Source organism: Cervus elaphus, chromosome 11 (assembly GCF_910594005.1).
Source record: "Cervus elaphus chromosome 11, mCerEla1.1, whole genome shotgun sequence".
In the NCBI taxonomy this organism is placed as follows: Eukaryota; Metazoa; Chordata; class Mammalia; order Artiodactyla; family Cervidae; genus Cervus; species Cervus elaphus.
The window spans coordinates 7,119,472-7,128,521 of NC_057825.1; positions in this window are offsets into that span (position 1 = coordinate 7,119,472).

Consider the following 9,050-nt stretch of genomic DNA (forward strand, 5'->3'; position numbering starts at 1 on the left):
TCATCAAGTCCCGAGTGGCCCCACCAGAGCCAGAGGGCGCCCAGACCCTCATTTAGACTCTCAGGGGGAGGCACTTGAGTTTCTAACTTGTGCCCTGAGCGGTTCAGACCCACATGACACTGCGAACCAACCGTGTGTGGTCTTCTGGAGGGCAACCTTGCTCTCTCCCTCCTTGGCTGGCTGTGTGATCTTGGGCAGGTTGCCAGACCTCTCTGAACTTCCTAAAATGGGCAAAGGGTTAACTCCTACCCTTGAGCCCTACCAGCCAACTGTCTGGGAACCAGCCCCTTCCTGCCAGTTATGGGGAGCTCCCGGGGAGGGGGCAGGAAGTCTAGTCTGCGAGTCTGCCCCGTTTGCCGTGGACCCCAGCACCCAGCCTGCTTGGGGGTGGGCAGGCGGAGGGCTCAGGAAACAAATCCTGTGTGTGTGCACGGGAAAGCAGGCTGGTCCCCCTCTTGCAGGGCTGCGTGAGGGTGGAGGAGGGTGTGCAGAAGGCATACAGAAGGTGCCGCATAAGTGGAGCTGTCTTTCTTGGTCTCACAGCCTCCTCCTGGGGCTGTGGCAGCAGGTGAGCCCTGCCAGGAGTGGCGGCCTGCAGGCTGGAGGAGAGGAAGGCAGGAGGCAAGGAAGGCAGGGGCCGGGAGGATGGAGTCCAGGCACGTCCTGATACCAATTAAGGCCGGCCTGGCGCAGGGGGGCCTCAGTCGGCATTTATCAGCCTGCCAGGGAGGGGCTGGCAAGCTGTCCTCCGGCTGACGGATTAGACAGCGGACAATTAGGTTTCAGGCAGGCTGTCTCTCTCTCTCTTTCTCTCTCTCACACACATACACACACACACATCCCTTCCTCCATCAGTCTGTAAGGCCCAGTGACAGAGCCCAGCTGGGTCCCAGCCCAGCCCCCAGTGGTAGGGACAAAACGGACACAGAGCACCCACCCCAAGGAGGTGAGGAACGCCCCCTTCAAAGAGAATACCCGGGGAGCCGGGGACCCAACCCGACGGCCACGAGGACCACAGGTCAAGACCCCACCGTCTCCAACCCCACCCCCAGCCATCCCTTCCCACCAGATCAGGAGTGGGGTACCCTCCAGAGCTCGGCACACAGAATCCCACCGCTGTGATGGGTGTTTTTTAGAGTTGAGCAGGGAGGGGTGAGCCTGAGCCTCCCGGGGACCCCTTCCTTCCCCACTTCCTTCCCCGCTTCCCCACCTTTGATCACTGGGTCCCAGTGGAAGGAATGTGTGGGCCAGGAAGGGGACTTTGAAGGACTCTGGGAACCAGAAGGAAAGCCTTCAAGATTCTAGACCATGTCATACTGCAGACTCTTGGGATGAGTCAGGAATGCTAGAGGAGGAGGAGGATGGCCTGAATTTTCCTTTGGTCAAGGCAGGATCTGGTGGGACAGTTGGGCGGCTCTGACCCACTGCTGCAGGCCCTGACCTCTCCCCTGCGTCTTGGACACGGTGGCCGATCCCCGTCTCCACGCCCCCACACCAAGCCCTGCAGGACCTTCCCTGGACAAGCTCTAAGCTGAGCTCATCACCATGTCAGCGAACGGGCACGGTAGTCATGCCAAGGCCAGGTCCAGAAATCTGGGTTCAGCCTCATCTTCCCACACCCCTCCCCCTCCACAGCTGGAACATCAAGCCCCATTCCTTTACCTCCTGGAGAGCTTTCAAATCTGCCTTCCCCTCTCAGTCCCCAGGGCACCACCTTGCCTGGAGACTGCCCTGGTCTCTGGCTTCTGTTCTTTCCTCTTAACTCCATTCTGCCCCCAGCCGTCCAGGAGTCAGCTTGAATGCCCTCTTGAATGCCCTCTGACCCTGCCCCCCGCCCTCTGCTTCAGGCCTCCCAGGTCCCAGCACGTTCGGGAGAGAGGCCAGCTCCCGGCAGCAGCCTCTGGCCACATCTCCCACCTCCCTGCTCTGTTGGCTTCATTCACTCTTCACCCTCTGTCGTGATCTTATTTATTTAGTTAGTTACTTGGTTGATATTTGCTCCCCTGCACCTCCCACTGGAACGTAATTCGTGGGGACAGAGACCAGCTCTCTCTTGCTCGCCTTGCTAAGCACCTGTTATCTGGCAGGGACGCTGGGTGGCCGTAGAGAAGTCTCCATGAGGCCCACTCAACGGGGCCACACCCAGTGACCGGCTGTTTCCCCAAGACCACACTTGCCTTAGCCTGTACCCTTCTGCCAGGAATGCCCCTGGCCTCCTGCACCTCCCTCGGCAGCCAGCTCCCACCCGAGGCAGGGTGGCCAGTTCACTGGCCTGCCTCTCCCACTCATGGTGGGCGTCCCGGAGGCTGTCTCATGCAAGGTGCCCAGCACACAGTAGGTGCTCGAGAAATGTTGGTGAATGAGGCCAGAATGCTGACTCCATCCCCAGCACAGCCCTGCCTTCCTCTGGCCTGATCTCCCCGCTGCCTGAGGTTCTGAGGGTCCCAGGGCAGGAGGGGACATGACCAGGCCAGGTGACACAGACAGGACATGCCCTGGGGACCCTGAACTAGGGATTCTACTCTGGAAAGAGGGGGCAAGGGCTTCCGGAATAACTGGGCTTTGAAGGACAGGAGGACAGGTTGGGGCAGAAAAAGAGAATAATTCATTTTTAGTAATGAAAACTTGCAAGCCAGACACCAGTTCCTTAGATGACTTCCCTTGCTGAGTCCTTGTAATGACCTTTTGGATAGATAGTTTTGCCCCAATCTTCAGATAACAGGTGGCCAAAGAGACCTGAAGCTGCTCGCCTAGGATCACACAGCTCCATGCGGCAGATTCAAATTCAAACCCGGGTGTGGCTGGTTCAGGCGTCATATCTTTGCTCCATGCATCATGCCAGGGTCTCAGCACAGGTAACCCAAGTGAACAAAGGCCTGGCGACTGGATGGAATCGTGGAGACAGAAATTACCTAAGAAGACTGTGAGGACTAACTCCCTACCCCAGAAGTCTGCAGTGAAAGCCAGGGAGGGGGACGTGGGTCAGTCACTTGTCGTCTCTGTGCCTCAGTTTCTAGGTCTGCAAAATGGGAACATAACAGCACCTGCTTTATACTGAGGGATAAATATCTCTAAAGTCCCTGAACAATGCCTGGTGGAGAGAAAGCATAGCATAAATGGTTTCGAATAAATAAACAGGGGATGTGGTTGGTCTGAGTCCAGGCAGAGGCACAGCAGAGCCCCTGGGGCATCTCTGGATGGGAGGGTCCGAGGGCCCTGAGGCAGCAGAGGCAAGGTGATGGGCCAGGGGCTGACAGGAGAGGTCATGGCTTCACTTGTCACAGCCAGTGGTCGAGGCAGATCCTCGGAGACCCCTGGAAGGGCTCAGTGACCATGAGACCCGAGGGCAGCCCTCTCCACTGGTCCTTGGAAGCTGAGCCGCAGGGAGAGAGAAGAAGTGTTCTTCTTTCACCCAAAGAGGCGCATGCGCACACAGGCTCCTGGATCACATCCCAAGGCAGTGAGAGGAGGTGAACCGTCCCCGGAGTTAGATGATCAGGGAGAGGGGCGTATTCCCCCTCAGCACCATCACAATTAAAATATAAAATCGCAAAGACACCCAAGGTTGGGGGGAGTGGGTGGCGACAGTCCTGGACCAGGGGGTCACGAGGCTGGTTGCTTTTCAGTTCTGCTCCATAATTCACTCACCCATTTACTCATTCAACAAACACACAATGCGCACCCCTACATGCCGGATGCTGGGGTATAAACTGAGCCCACAGACACAGTGCCTGCTCTCAGGGGACACACAGTCCCGGTGACACGCTGAATGGGCCCATTACCACTGTCACAGGACACTGAAGGAGAGTGGGGAGATGGACGGGACCCCCGAGGTCACCCGGATGTCAGGGCAGCCTTCCCTTGGGGGCAGCCATGGTTAAGCCAGTCCTGCAGGATATGGGTATATCCTGCAGATATAAAGCCATCTGTGAGACTTCGGAAAAATACCGCATTTCTCCAAACCTCCATGTTTTGAGAAGGGGATATCTCATCATAGCCAGGCATTATACACGCTGGGGAACCTCAGTGATTCTATCAGATCAAAGAAAAAGAATTTAAGAAATCCCTGCTGATTTATGCAGGCTTTCCTGGTGGCTCAGTGGTAAAGGATCTGCCTGCCAGTGCCAGAGATGTGGGTTCTACCCCTGGGTTGGGAAGATCTCCGGGAGAAGGAAACAGCAACCCACTCCAGTATTTCTTGCCTGAAAAATCCCATAGACAGAGGAGCCTGGCAGGCTACAGTCCATGGGGTTGCAAAGAGACATGACTTAGCAACAGAACAACTGCTGATTTACTCTGTTAGTTCCTCAAATGGAGAGAGGGCGTTGCTAAGGCCAGGAGGACCGGTGACCTAGACCCGAGACCGCACCAGGCCCAGGTCAGAGGCAGATCTGAGGCTGTCAGATCCCCAGGAGGCCCGGGGCAACCCCCTGCCCCTTTGTGCGACCCCAGGCCCAGAGCCCTCCTCTCCCTCTGCCTCCAGAGTTTGCTCCCAAAAGGGCAGGCCCATCCTCTCTGTCCTTGTCACCTCCCTGGTCCTCAAGACAGGCGATCTCACTCTATGAAGGGAGGAATCGCAGCCAGGAAGGCCAAGTTCCATGGTACCCAAGAGTCTCCTCTTGGACCGTGGGTGTCATTCTTGCTGGATCGCCAATTCCCCCCTCATTCACACACGTACCACCAAGCCCAGATATGGAGCCTCCACAAAGCCCCTTATTAAGAAATTGGTCAATTTCCTGCTAATTAAAATAAATACTATGCCACATTAAAGGCCAATTAGTTTGCAGAGCTGCCAGGGAAACGTCGCCTGGAAAACGTACACCCCATCCCCCACCTCCTCAGAAAAGGGCAGCCCCGCGCACTGGCAGCGGTGGAGGGGGGGCCCTGGCAACACGGGCTTCCAGCGAGGGTGGGGAGGAAGGGACGGCCAGCTGGGGACCAGGCGGCAGCGGGGGCTGCCAGGTGTGGCTTCCCTTTCCTGCAGGGACCCTGCTCGCTCAGCCCAGCAGCTCCGGACCCCACCCCTCCCCAGGAAACGCAATCCCTGAGACCAGGTCTCCCTGGCCAAGTCCACACCCAAAGGCAAGCCAGTGCTCCATAAGGAGTATCTTTAATTTCTGAAAAAGATGGGATCTGGGGACTTCCTGGTGCCCCAGTGGTTAAGGCTCCATGCTTCCAATGCAGGCAGTGCAACTTCGGTCCCTTGTCAGGGACCCAAGATTTCAAGTGACTCATGGCCAAAATAGAAAATAGTGGTCCATTCTTTTTAAAAAAAGAAGAAGAAGACAGAATCTCTAAGGCTGTGATCACAGGCCCTCCCTGTACCCCTAATTTATCTCACTGAGCCCCACAGCAGTCCTTGGAGAGAGGTGCCACTATCCCCATTTTGCAGATGAGCAAGCTGAGGTCCAAAGTCACCAAGTCCCTCTCCTCAGATCTCAGCTTCTAGGGGCAGAACAGGAGGTATGCCAGGTACCCTCCAACTTATACCCAGATAAACCTGCAATGGTTCCTTTTACAACATCGAGGATTTTTTCCACAACATAAAAAAGGGCAGGGGAATGGCCACATCTGCATAAAAACAAATTTCATTGGTTGCATTTGTTCACAGTGAGGCCTACCTGTTCTCTAATCATAAGAAAGCACCTGTTTGGTCCATGCTAGGCCCTGTGCAGTTGTCATCTCATGCATCCTCACTAGCACCTGAGGCTCAGAGAGGTTAGGTAACGTGCCCGAGGTCACACAGCCTGCCCTTGTCTTAGCCATGGAAATCTGCCTTTGAGGTCCAAGTTTCTCCATTTCCTCAAGGTCAAAGCTGAAGTCGATAGGTCGTCTGCTCTCCTGGCAAGGCAACGAGCTACAGAAAGCAACACGGGGTTCACTGTGTGACAGACACACCCCTTTCTCGCCCTGGGTCTCAGCTCTCTCATCTGCCAAATGGACTTCATTCAACTTGAGCCTCCTGCAGAGGCCCTCGGTCTGGGGCCAGTGGCTGGGTGCAGAGCATCCACCCAGACAGGAGAAACAGCATCCCTCTGCCAGGACAGGGAGGCCTGGCTGCCCTGCAGTGAGTGGCAGGAAGAAGCCCAGTGACCCGGGAGGGAGAGAGTGAAAAGGGTGGGGACAAGAGCTCCGACGGCGCTGGCCACAGAGCCACACCCCTGGCTGCTGCCACACCACAGACAGCTCACAGGGCAGGGAGGGGACGTCCCCTCTGCCTCCAGCAGCTCCCGTAGGACCTGGGTATCTGTCACCCATCTACCCCACGCACCCACCCCAAGCTCCATTTCCCAATCGGTCCCGTAGATTAGTGGCTCTTCCCAGGCCAGGAGCAGAAAGAAGGCAGTGAAGGTAAGCAGCGGAGGGGCTAGGAAATGTGCAGGGGGTAGGGGGAGAGGGAGGGGACCTCTGAACCTCCCCTCGTGCTGAGCGCTAACTTGGAGGCCCCAGCATGTCACAGAAACTGCTCCCACGGGACTCATCACAGAGGCGCTCAGGCGTCCTGCTTCTGTCTGATAAGGAAGAAGCAGTGCAGGAGTGGGGAGTGGTCTGCATCCGTCTGCCGTGAGGGCTTACAGCTTGGGGATGGGCCGAAGCAGGAGAGTCAGAGGGGAGGTAAACACGGACACCACGTGGGCGATGGCCACGGGTCCACGTGTGCCCAGAACTCTGGATCAGAGAGGATGCCGAGCAACTCGCCAGGAGGGTGGTTCCAAGAGCAGCTGACGGCGGACCGGGGTCCAAAAGCAGCAGGGAGAAGAAAGGGCACTCCTGGCAGAGCGCACCATGCGAGCAAAGGCCCAGAGGCCTGACCCGAAAGAACACGGCGTGCCGGGAGGACAGACCAGCTCCGTGGAGTTGAGTGGTTGGCGCTAACGAGATGGGCAAGGAAGACTGGGGTTCACGCGGTCAGGGCCTTCGGCGTCATCATCGAGCTCTGCCAAGTTTTAGACTCAATAATAATAACAGTGCTTCCCTAGGGGGGTCAAGAACCCACCTGCCAATGCTGGAGAGGCAGGCTCCATCCCTGGGTTGGGAAGGCAATGATATCCCACTCCCGGATTCTTGCCTGAGAAATCCCATGGAGCAGACTCTGCAAACTACAGTCCATGGGGTCGCAAAGGAGTCAGACATGACTTATCGACTAAACAACAACAGTGATAACAATGCCATCTGTTATTGAGCGGTTATGATGCATCCAGCACCATGCTAAGCCCAAGGCAAGCACTGAAGCTCACTGACTCCTCTTGTTGCTCTTCACTCAGTCCTGTCCGACGCTCTTCGACCCCATGGATTACAGCATGCCAGGTTTCTCTGTCCTCCACTATCTCCCAGAATGCCCAAACTCATATCCATTGAGTCAGTGATGTCATCCAATCATCTCATCCTCTGTTGCCCCCTTCTCCTCTTGCCCTCACTAATTCCCAGCATCAGGGTTTTTTCCAATGAGTCGGCTGTTTGCATCAGGTGGCCAAAATATTGGAGCTTCATTTTCAGCATCAGTCCTTCCAATGAATATTCAGTGTTGACTTTTTTTAGGATTGACTGGTTTGAACCGCTTGCTGTCCAAGGGCCTCTCAAGAGTCTTCTCTAGCACCACAGTTCGAAAGCATCAATTCTTCAATTGATGCTTCAATCCTCTTACATGAGTATTATTATCATCCTCATTGTCGGATGCGATAACCGAGATCCAGAGAGGTTATGTAAGTTGCTGGTTGTCACACAGTTGATAGTGGCTGGACTGAGATTTGGATCCAGGCCCCCAAATCTCACCCAGCAGCACATGCTATCTCTAAGGAGTTCAGACTTCACCTTAGGGCAACAAGGAACCACGAGGGATTTTAAAGGCAGATGGATCATACAGCCTCAATGCCCCAACCCCCAGAGTCAGGCTTGTGGAGACCTGGTGGAGCTGTTTTTGAGGACTACTGGTGGCTCCATGACTTCCAGGGATCTGCCCTTGTCTTCCTTCTGCTGTTTTCACTCTCCCTGGGGCCGGGCGCATCACTGCCTGGGACCCGGACTCCCACCAGTCAGGAGTCTCAGCTCCTCCAACCTTTCCCCACCTTGCCCACTCTCTTCCCTTTTCCCTTCCTTGCTCAGGGATGGCATCTATGGGGTGCATCTGGGAAAGAGACTCCCAGTGGAGCCGAACAACCCTCAGAACAAACCCACAAGATGTAGCCTCCCCTTGGGTGATGCAGCAGCCTCATTCCCCTTCCCCACGTCCTTTCCAGCCTCTTGCCACCCTGGGAGGGGGTCTCGGGTATTGCCAAGAGTACCGGAGAGCTCCCTCCCAACACCTCGTCTCCAGAGGCTCCTCTTTCATCCTGCCTTCCTTGTCCCCCAAGGGCCTCAGCATGACAGGCATCACACACAGCAGATTTGGGGAGCGCTTCAGCACTTCCCCTTCCCGTCCTCCTCATTGTGCACATAGAGAAGCTGAGGTCTGGACTAGGAGAGTCGGCAGAGCGGCTGGGGACCTGCTCTCCTGGGCTCCCACCCCGCCACGCATATACTGACAGCCCCGTGTTTTCACGTAGGGAGGGAGTCTCACATTTGATCTTCACATCCACCCAGAGCAAGATGAGTTCTAAGAAGAAGACTGGGCTGTCCTGCTCTAGTTCCTTCGATCGCTAAAAACGCAGACTCTCATGTCAGCACCTGTGCCTCCAAAGGAGTGCCCACGTCTTGCCTAAGGTCACATAGCGGAGCAGGCACAGTCAAAAGGGTCTCCTGTCTGAGGTTCCTCGTGTTCTTCAGCATTAAGGCCGGCAAAGGCATTGGCCTTGATTCCCTTTCTGTGCTCATGGCAGACATGGCTAATTGATCACAGCGCTCTTCTTCTCGAAGCCAGGATGCAGCTTCAGAATCCTCAATGCAGGCTTCTCAACATAGCCTTTACCAAGTATGGAGTTGGCAACCAAGGGTGACACCTGTCCACCACTCTTCCCCGATTGTAGGTCTTGTCTGACCTTTGTATCTGACCCAGCACCTGGGCTGGTGCCCAGCACACGGCACAGGTCACAGTGATAAACATTTGTTGAGTG